General features: G+C 51.6%; 1 long non-coding RNA gene across 1 annotated transcript; it reads right to left on the reverse strand.

Moving 5' to 3' along the window:
* On the reverse strand, positions 8,024-10,357 carry LOC102185808. The gene is made up of 3 exons (XR_311162.3): positions 10,262-10,357; positions 10,003-10,136; positions 8,024-8,288 (listed from the first exon to the last, which is right to left on the reverse strand). It is a non-coding gene; the product is annotated as an uncharacterized LOC102185808 (long non-coding RNA).

Below are 10,636 nucleotides of genomic sequence, written 5' to 3' on the forward strand. Positions count from 1 at the left end.
TGGCAGCTTTCTGACTATAGAACAGAACTGAGTAGTCCCAGATAGAGACCAGGCCACCCCCAAACCCAAAACACTGACTACCTGGATGTTGACAGAAATGTTTGGTGAGTTCTCATTGGATGCGTTCCAAGGCCGCTCTGGTTGTAGGGATTGGTGGTGAAGTGTCATGCTTTAGATGGCTTAGCATCTCACATGTCTACACCATGGTGGGGGTATGTGGATGACCCCTGACCTGCCTGGAGGCTGCCTGCAGCCGGTCTCCATGGCCCCCCAGCCCTGCCTCAGGGGCTACGGCCAAGGAGACAGGTGGTGGCAGGCGGGTAGTTTGTAAGTGCTACTCACCCATCAGGCTCCCCCAGGCAAGCTCAGCGGAGAAGGGATGGAGTCGAGGTGACTAGCCAACATGGGCTGTCTCTAGCAAGATGGGAAATTGCACCTTGGCCCAACTTGATGGGCTGCCTCTGCTGTCTCACCACCCCCCTCCCCATCCCTTGCCACCCCCCACCCCCTTCTGCCCCACTCCCTGACACCCCTTCCAGAATCAACTGTTTGCACTCAAACCTTTGTCATAGGCTGCCTTGTGGGAAACCCAGATGAAGACTCGCTATCTGTGGCCCGGATGTGCAGGTAGTTAATATACACGTTGTTCTCATCGGCAGTCATGTGTCTTCCATTACTGACCATATTCTAATTCAAACAATGACGTTGGAAATTTTGGCTAATTTAGGGAAACGAAAGCTTGCTGCCAAGAGAGTGGCCTAGGAGATAGGGCTGAGTTCTGTGAACCGGGGTATCTTGGGGACCTCAGTTCCCTTATCTGTACGGTTAGAGGGCTGCACGGCATGGTTCCCCCAGTATCTGAATGTTCCCAGTGCCACGAAATCGGATCCAAGTTGTCTTGCTAATCTCGTGGCGGTAAGGAAAAGCAGACATTTTCACAGTCTGCACTGCCGAGGTGTTTCGTGATAAGGGCTTGTTTTTTGTCCTTTCCTAATGTAGCAGTGGGGGGTGGGGAGGTAGTCCCCAGTGAGGGAAGACCAAGATGCAGAATTACCTACCTTGACCTCATTCTCTGGCAAACCCTCCTGTTCCCTATCGTCACCCCCTTGCCTCCCACTCCTGATCTCACCTCTCCATCCTTCTGGTACCCAGCTTACAACATCATGGTGAGCAAAGAGCAGAAAAATAATGGGTTTAATCCTATGTGCTTTGGCTTCTGAAAGTAGGAAGATTTAGCAAAGTCTGTCTAGAAAGATTTTTAAAACTTCTTGGTCACCTGGGATGTGACTTCTATCTTTGTAAATTATACCCCTGGAGAAGGAAATGGCAACCCATTCCAGTATTTTTGCCTGGAGAGTTCCATGGAAAGAGGAGCCTGGCTGGCTACAGGCCACGGGGTCGCAACAGTAAGACACAACTTAGTGATTAAACCACCACCTCCAAATCATACCCTTTACCCTAAACTCAAAGAGTTGGAAGGAAATGTCTATTCACAATTAAAGCATAAATAAGACAGGTATAACAAATATCATCGCTATCATAAATATCAGATGTAAATATTTATTAAGAACCTGTTGTGTACCCCTAAGAACAGGGAATACATGGTGAGTAATTGGGCAGAGACCACAGTCCCTGGGTAAATAATCTCTCTAATAAGTACAGCGTTGCACAGGACGACACGTGCTGTGCAGAAAAGGTACTGGTAGGCGTGACCTGTGTGGCGGGTGCCTGATGCCCCTCGGGGCAGGTGGGGCGGGCTCTCCTGAGGTCTGGAAAGGGCGGGTATATATCAAGTGTGCTGGATCCTGGGACAGACGCGTGAGTAGAGGAAGGGGAGGCCAGGGTGGCCCAGGCACAGAGGCCAAGGAGAGAGTGTAGGAGATGGAGCTGGAGACGCAGAGGGACAGGAGCGATCGTCCATGCACGCATCCATCACTCTCACGCGTTAATCAGTTCACTCACTCACGCCTTCCCTCACTCACTCATCCAGCAAATGCATATCAAATCCCTCCCACGTCTGGGCGCTCTTGTGCGCTCTGCAGCTACAGTGATAAATAACACAAAGTTCTTGACTTTAAGAAGCTGACATCTGTTTGGAGAAGACAGATCATGAGAAGGAAAATGAATACATATATAATATAATTCAGGCGGGGGTAAGTGCTGGGAAGAAAAATAAGACCGAGGAAACTTAGAGGGAGCCGTGGATGAGGCAGTGGGGAGATGATTTCAGGCCCTTTTGGTCCCTTGAAGGTGCTGGACCTTCTCCAAAGAGCAGCCCTGGCCTCCCAGTCACCTTGTTAAGCCAAGAAGAGCAGAGAGCAAAGCCTCTACTCATTCTGGCCAAACAGAAATGACCTAGGAAGAGCAAGATTGTAATCTTCCAGTTTAAGGCATTTTTGCGTATTTATTTGCCATCCTAGAAAATGCAAGACCTTGGTGAGAGGAAACACCCCAGGGAGCAGGTTTGGGGTTCAGATTCCCCAGAGTGAGGGATGAACTTGAAGGCCCTGCCCTGGCTGGATGCAGAGAACTTCAGCCACCCTCTTCAGATAAATGGATAATCAGGAGGTGAAGGGGCTGTGGCTGATGGGCCTGACAAGCTGGCAATTTCCTTGCAGCGGGTTCTCAGGCTGGAGGCCACTAGGAAGGGGGTGTCGGGAGAGGGCACTTCCGGGCGCTAGAGGGGAGAGAGGGCCCCAGGGCCGTTTTGAGTCAGACTCCTGCTGACTCGACGTGTCTGTGTCCCCACCGAGTCCAATGCACGGGTCTGAGTCTGCCCCTGGCCACAGAAACTCCTTTCTCCACACCCTGGCACTTGGAAAATCACCCCAGAGTCTTGCAGGGGAGCATGTGGTCCCTGTCGCCCCTGGAGATGCCCTGGAGTCCAGCTCCCATGAAAAGGTGTGAGTCTGTGTGCACATGCCTCACGCACATGTGTTCATGGGTGTAACAGATCACAGCCCAGTGCCAGAGAAGAGCAGAACCCAGCGCCTTTCCCACGGAGCTCACGGTGTGGACGGGGCCACCGACCGTCCTGGTACAGGGCAAGTCTGAGATGCTCGGAGCGCGATGCACTCAGTTTGGTGGGTTTGGGGTCTTCAGGGAAGGGCTTCTGGAGTGTGACCAACTGACATCTGACACAGAAGGCAGGTGTGTATGTGTGTGCACGCGCGCGTGTGTGTGTGTGTAAAACAGAGAGAGAGACTGAGAAAGAGAGAACTCTCAAATGTAGAAGCTGCCTTGGGGATCACGTGAACGCCAGATAAAGCTCAGCTTACAGATGAGCCTCGTATGCCCTGCTTATTATGCCACTGCTGGTATGCAGTGCGCATTTATTAAAATGTATCTTTAAAATTATTGGTAAATCATTTAGAGCTGTTCTTCTTACTTCTTCTTTCTCACCGACAGGCTCCGTGGTCTGAGTTACTATGCCCGTGGACACAGGACACAAAGACCCACAGACCCAAGGGCGAGGTTGAAGGTGACAGCTACTCACGCCAGAGTCTCTGGGCGGGCCTGTGGTCATAGCCCTGGGCACTGATGCGAAATCAAGATCATTCAACATCATTCGATTTGTGTGCCTTTAAGGAAAGGTTAATTGGCAAAAACAAATGTACTGGATAAGTACTTTTTTTTTTGTTTTCTGATCACTTTGCTGAGATTTTAGTGGAAAGTCTAGTGAGTCAAAGTGGCTTTAGGGGGTAAAGGTGGTAGGACTTGAGAAAAAAGTGGCTTCTGGGGCAGAGGGGTCCTCTGGGTACCCTGTCCCTTTGGTTTCCACTGAAAACTTTGTAGGGAATACAAACGACTCTCCTGCCTGAATTGGGAAAGGGGAGTGGGTGGGGGCAGATGGGGATGAAAAGAAAAAAATGTAGGGACTCAGGCACACCCAGTGGAGGTGAATGTCAGTGGTACACCCAGGCGTCTGCCTTCCTGAGCCCTCTGGTTAGAGCCTTAGTGGGCTCTGCTGAACTGCTTACCTGCTCGGCGCAGAGCACATCCTCCAAAGAGGGGTAACCAACATGCCCCGGGAAAGATGGGACAGCCCCACCTCTGCCCGCAGGGGGAGAGTTCCATGCGCTGATTTTCACTTGCCCAGGGCTCAGGTCACAGCCCCAGGTTCCCCTCCATGAAGGCTGGGGACCTGTCCATGCGGGTGGCGGGATGAGAAAGCCTCCCTCCCAGACGCCGCAGTCCTGGTGACCCATGGAACCGTGGTGCCACCTGATGGCCAAGATGGGGAACAAGCTGGGGACTCGGGAGGGACAGGCCGGGATGGTCCCAGCCAGGGCCCCAGCTCTGGTGGGCACTGTGACTTGGCAGGCCTGACCTTGTGGTCTCACAGTTCTCAACCTGCGGGCCACAGGGCTGGGGCTCCTGGGCTCCAGAAAATATCTGAGGTACCCACTCTGTGCTGGGTTCAGTAGCGTTGTTAGAGTCAGGGAGTGTGTGTTTTGGGAGTGGTTCATCAAAGCAGAGGCTAAAAAGACTGGGCCCCAGTGAGTCTACACAACCTGAGGAGACAAGATTAACCCAGAAAAAAGATGCCTAGATGTTGCAGTTGATCGTGGGTGGGCTGGAGAGGGGAAACCACGCTCAGGGGCGCTCAGAGGGGCAGTGAGTCCAGGGGCAGGGCTGCGTGGGGGGAGGAACTGGACCCGGTGGTGTCGTGGGGAAGCGGGAGGTGACCCACCACCCTAACGAGCCAACTATGTTTCCCGCCTCCTCCCTCAGCTGAATGGTCCAGCTCTTTCAGGCGTTCTTCCTGGCCTCACACACTGTCCTGGGATGCCTTTGAAGGACGCTCTAGGGGAAACCACGGCTTCTGTGGCCCCGTTTGTAGGTTAAGGTCCTGAGTAGGCTGAGGGTGCAGGTGAGGCTGGCGCAGATGGGGGTGAGGTGAGGATGGAAGGGAAGGAGCCCCAGGCCAGCTGAGCTCCGGTCCCCGGGAGTGAGTGGTCCTGAGGATTCCATACTGTGGGATGCGGCGGGGACCATGTGGGGGTGCAGGAGGAGCTGGAGGACTTCCTTCCCTTCTCTGAAGCCCCCTCTTCTTCCCCCAGCCCCCATCCTCCTTTCTCTCTTCCTCTCTCTTTCAAATCTCCTTCTTTACTTCTTTCCTCTATTTCTGTAAAACTTCTGTGTTGGGCAAGCTCTTGAATTGGGGGGAACAAATCAAGTTTAAATTCCTTAAAAACTAGCCAGACTTTCAACTAGCGGGGGCAGTGATTACTTCCTTCTGGGAAAAAAAAAGAAAAAAAGAATTGCTAGCACCAGTCACCTGGAAGGGAATTTTGGCTGCCTTGGGCAGGATTTATACCCGGCAGGTTATCAGCACCATTGATAGTGATTCCTCCTTTCCTGGAGATGAAGGACACAGAAGGAGAGGGAGAGACAACTTTCAGGAGTTGATACGTATGCCCTGCAGGTGGAGAATTCCACGCACTGAGCTTGACTTGACTTGCTTGACTGGGATGGACAGGCAGGGGAGAGGGGTGGAGGGGAGCTGCTCTGAAGATGGGTCTTTCTCCTATGGTCCACATGCGAGCCATGGGGACCTGTTCCAGGTTGCCTCCAAGGGGACATTTTGATGTTGCGTGGTGCCCAAAGAAGGGAGCCCAAGCTGAAAGCAGAGCAGTCTGAGGGTGGAGAGTGGGGTCCACATTTGAGTGGTTCCCTTTGAAGGACCTCAGTTTGGGGAATCTCTAGAGGACCCCTGGGACCCCCATCGGAGGGTCAGCTTTCACTAACTGCTAGGCTGGAGAGCAGGAGAGCTTGCCCTCAGATGAAACTGTTCTCTGGCTCAACTCTCCTCCCTGATTCCATCCCCTCCAAACCTGGCAGGACTCAAAATCCCAGCCAGTGAATTGCGACGAGGGAGTCATGAGCCGAGAAGGACAGCAGAAGGGGCTTCACCTCCCAGAGCCTGGCTGCCCACCAGCCAGAGGAGGCCCCTTCCTCAGGAGCCCCCAACCTGCCCTCTCCCTGGGTCCTGGTCATCCGTCAGTTCCTGGACCCTTCCCAGAGCCACAGGAGGAGGCATGTAACTCAGATATATCCAGAAGACTTTTTTTTTCTGTCAGGAACTGGCATTTTCATTTAGATATCAGGACTAGAAGTCAGCTGGAGATGGCTCATTATGGTGTCTGCAACACCATGGAAATCCTGTGCAGTGCCGTCTCTGGAAATTCTCCAAATACACCCTTGGGTCTGTCCCTCTGATCGCCCCACTGGTCAGATGCTTTTCTCTTCAGTCCAACGACTTCTCCTGGCTCAGGTTGTTAACACAGACCTCTAAGGCTTACAATTGAATTCTGAGAAATGGCTCCATCACCGTGAGATCTTCACCAGTTTCCTTTTCTGTCTTTTCTGCATCGCTTGCATTCTTTGGATATCAAAGAGAGGTTTGCAAAGCCTCCAGAGACAGGCAGGCAGCCCCCTTGACCAGGAGCACACATGGCAATCGGAGCTCCGGGGCTGGAAGAGACCTGAGAGGCCGTCCTGTCCTCGCCCCATTCTACAGGAGAGGAGACTGAGGCCCCGCGCTGCGGGCTTGCGTGTTTCTGAGCAGCGCCCATGGCTAATCCTGGGCACTGTCCTGTGCACCAAGGGAAGGAACCTCAGTCTGTGCCAGAAGGTGTATGCGGCGTTAAGACCTTCCAAGGAGTTTACGGCCAATGAAGCCCTGCTGTGCTCTTTTCCTCGTGGGGGCCCAGTGTGCAATGGCTGCAGAGAGCAGCCTCCTTGGCAGTGCGTGCATCCCGTTGCCTGCATGGCTGGCCCTAAGGGACCTGGAGACAGCCTTGCCCGGTGGGCATCTATGACTGGCACGCTGTCCCCAGACCAGGCTCCATTCAGGTGTGCGTGGTGCCTCTGAAAAGCCCCAGGGCAGAGGCCAGGGTCCACACTGGCCAAGTCCTAATGTCCATCCACACCAGGCTGTAGAACAAAGAACATGTGACTGAGGCACCCTGCACGGCCAAGTTCAAGTTCCCTGGCCGCCAGAAGATCCACATCTCCAAGAAGTAGGGGTTTACAAGGTCGAATGACGATGAATTTGAAAACAGGGTGGCCGAAAAGCAGCTCATTCCAGATGGATGTGGGGTCAGATACATCCCTAATGACGCTCCCCTGGACAAATGACCCGTCCCGGACTCGTGAGAGCCTTGGCGCTATCCCCTCCTTACTCACGCCCACCAATGAATCCTACTTTCCTGCTGAAGAAAGAAAAAAAAAAAAGACTTCCCAAGGTGAAAACAGGGTTTTCTATTTTCTTTCTGACCCACATCCACATGAAAATACTGAAGAGGCTCATATTAGGACCAGGAAGAAAGATGTTTCCTTTCTGTTTATCTTTTTAAAATTCCCGCAGAGCTACTGATGTCAGAGACAGAAAGTGCAGGACAAGGAGGCAAGGGGTCACTTTAATGCGACAGGCTCAGAAAGCCCATCCACAGATTCTCCCTCCAGAAATCAAAACAATATTGTAAAGCGATTATCTTTCAATCAAAAATAAATAAAATTAAAAAAAATTTCCCTCCAATCTCTGTGCTTGAAAAGCATAGGAAGGTAATTAGATTTTACAAGGCCATGACTGTCCTCCAAACCCTGCCTGCCTCCACAGTCCTTCTCCCTGGCTGGATACTACCCTTGATTTATCTGTGTGTTCAGTTCAGTTCAGTTCAGTTCAGTCGCTCAGTCGTGTCCGACTCTTTGCGACCCCATGAATCGCAGCACGCCAGGCCTCCCTGTCCATCACCAACTCCCGGAGTTCACTCAGACTGTGTGTTAAGAATCCATTTTTAGGGAGATTTTCATGGCCAGGTTGGTTTTTTTTTTTGTCTTTACTGAATTTGTTACAATATTTCTTCTGTTTTATGTTTTTTTTTTTTTTTTTTTTTTTAAATTTAGCCAGGAGGCATGTGGGATCACCTGGAATCTTAGCTCCCTGACCAGGGATTGAACTTGCACCCCCTGCATTGGAAGCCGACGTCTTAACCACTGGACCACCAGGGGGAGGTCCCCTCTTGGCCAGTTTATGAGGACTGTGTCTTTGGAGGCAGCACGGCTGGGAGCAAGTTTAGACCATTTGCTTTTAGATGTGAGGAGAAAGGAAGATGAAATACATTTAAAATATGTGACTTACAACCAGCTGAGCCTTGAACTGCCCAGGGTGAGGGGGCAGAAGGACTCTTTCCATCCGAAGGGAGGGGCGTCCGTCAAGGAAGAAACAGCCTCTGTTTGAGAAGAGGCCCAGCTCAAGTTTCAGGCTGGCGTGCGTTTCCTGTCTGTAATGTAAGTTTCAAGCTCTTGGTGTGTGCTTTTGCACTCCGAAATAAACAGAGCACCTGGGTTTCATCAGTCAGATGGTAACAGAATCAGGCTCCCAGGTCCCCCGCACATTCCCACCCCCAGGTAAGGGCATAGCCGTGAGCCAACCAGGAGAGTCCAGACAATCCGGTTCTTTGTGGACTGACTCCGAATAAACAGCCTGTAGCTGACGCGGGCCCAGGGGTCTCTTTGCGGCTCTCATGGCCATTTCTCTAGAGCTTCGCGTGACCTTGGAGTGCCGGGGACTGAGTTGGGATTTGTAGTACTTGTGGCCCAGAAGGTTGGCTCAAGGCTCCCGTTGGCCACCGGAGTGTGTTCCGAGATCCACATCTGACCCTCGATCTGAAAACATTTTGGCACTTTCTTTGGGTTGAAAAGAGTGGCAGGAAGAATTTGTTTTTTCCCGAATGAAGACGTTTGCTTTTGGATGTCTGCTTCTTTGTGCAAGGGCTGAAAGGAGGTCACAGCCTCTGCTCATCACAGAACCGGCTGCTGGGGCAGCCAGGCTGGGCTCTGGGTGCGCAATGCTGCGGACACGGTGCTCAGAAGGTGGGGAGGCCAACGCCGCCAGGGATTCCCACGGTGAACCTCATAAATACTTGGCAATAAGGCAGCTAATAAGCACCTGGAAAGAGGCTCAGGGGCGACCAGGAGCTGGTGGATTTGCTGAGACATTAACACTGACTCAGCTGCTCCCTGTTCTGGAACGGGCCTTATGGGGTCCAATGGGTCATGAGTGTCTGGATTGGACCCCTGGGAGCAGGATGTCTCACCAGGGCGCTCTCTTTGTCTCCCTGTGAGAGACATGCAGACACAGCAGGAGATGATGAGTGTACCCAACGATGGGTCGGAGTACCCTGGGTGGCCGCGGCCGTCGCTGGCCAAACACCCGGCAGAGTTGTCCTCAACGCCGCGCCCTCCTCCTGCTTTATGAGTTGCTTTGGAGCAATCATTGATTTTCTTTTAGTCTCAATTTGATAAAGCAAATCTATGTATCATTTTGATTTTCTGTTTTAAACAAGCAATTACAATTATACAGCAAAGTGATTCAGTTATACATGTGTATATATGTGAATGTACATATATACATATTCTTTTTATATGCTTTTCTATTATGGTTTATTACAAGATATTGAATATAGTGGGCTTCCCTGGTGGTTCAGTGGTAAAGAATCTGCCTGTCAATGCAGGAGACCTGGGTTCAATCCCTGGGTCAGGAAGATCCCTTGGAGAAGGCAATGGCAAACCACTCCAGTATTCTTACCTGAAGAATTCCATGGACAGAGGGGCCTGGCAGGGGGTCACAGTGAGTTGGGCATGACTGAGACTTATGACTGAGTCGGACTAAACAACAACAACAACAAAACTGGAATTAGGAGGAACCAAAGGAGCAGAAAAGGGAATAAAGAAATAAAGGGACACCTACGTAAAATTATAGCATAAGGAGGGGTGAGGCTGGCTATGTCATATTCTGTAACAGACAAGGGTCACATTCCAAGAAATCTAAGGCTGGCCTTCATGATACCACAGGAGCTTGGAGGGAGGCCTTCAGGAAAATATCTGCCTTGGTTTTTCTAATGTTTCCTGAAGGCTGGGACTTCTTCTATTACCCCAAAATGGCTTTTGAAGCTGAGCTGAAGGCAAGAGAATACAGCAAAGGTGAAAAATGACCTCGTCAGGTGAGAACGATGAACCTGGGTAGACACAGAGGCGCTGGGTGTGTGCGTGTGTATAATGCTGACCCTTGGTCCAGAGACCAGCTTCAAAGGCACAGTGGCGTGCGATGACACGGCTGAACAGGTTTCCTGTGAGGAACAGGAGAATAAGCCCCTTGCGTCAAACCCCTTGATGACTTCCCATGACCCCAGGGGTCAAGTCCAAGGCCTTAAGGTGCATTGGAAGACCCTGTACCCTCACCTGTGACACTCACCCCGTCATTCTATGTGGCTCAGACATACTGGACTCCACTTGGCTTTAGATACAGATGATATCTCTCTCCTCAGGGATTGCCCCACACAGGTCTCCAATGAAGCCTCTCCACTGTTCACGCACAATATAATGAGCTTTTATACATGTCAGCCCCTGTGATAAGTGCCCGAGTCACCAGGGTAAACAAACAAACAAAAAGGTCCCCTGCCTGCCTTCATTGTGTAAGAGGCAATCAGACCTGAATCACACACTGAATGATGTGAGGCAGCTGCGTACAGTGCAGAGATCCAGAAAAAGAGGACGTGGTATTCTTCACGGCTTCCCTGGTGGTTCAGGAGTAAAGCATCTGCCCGCAAAACAGGAGACAGAGGAGATG

The sequence above is a fragment of the Capra hircus genome, chromosome 27 (assembly GCF_001704415.2).
Source record: "Capra hircus breed San Clemente chromosome 27, ASM170441v1, whole genome shotgun sequence".
Taxonomy (NCBI): domain Eukaryota; kingdom Metazoa; phylum Chordata; class Mammalia; order Artiodactyla; family Bovidae; genus Capra; species Capra hircus.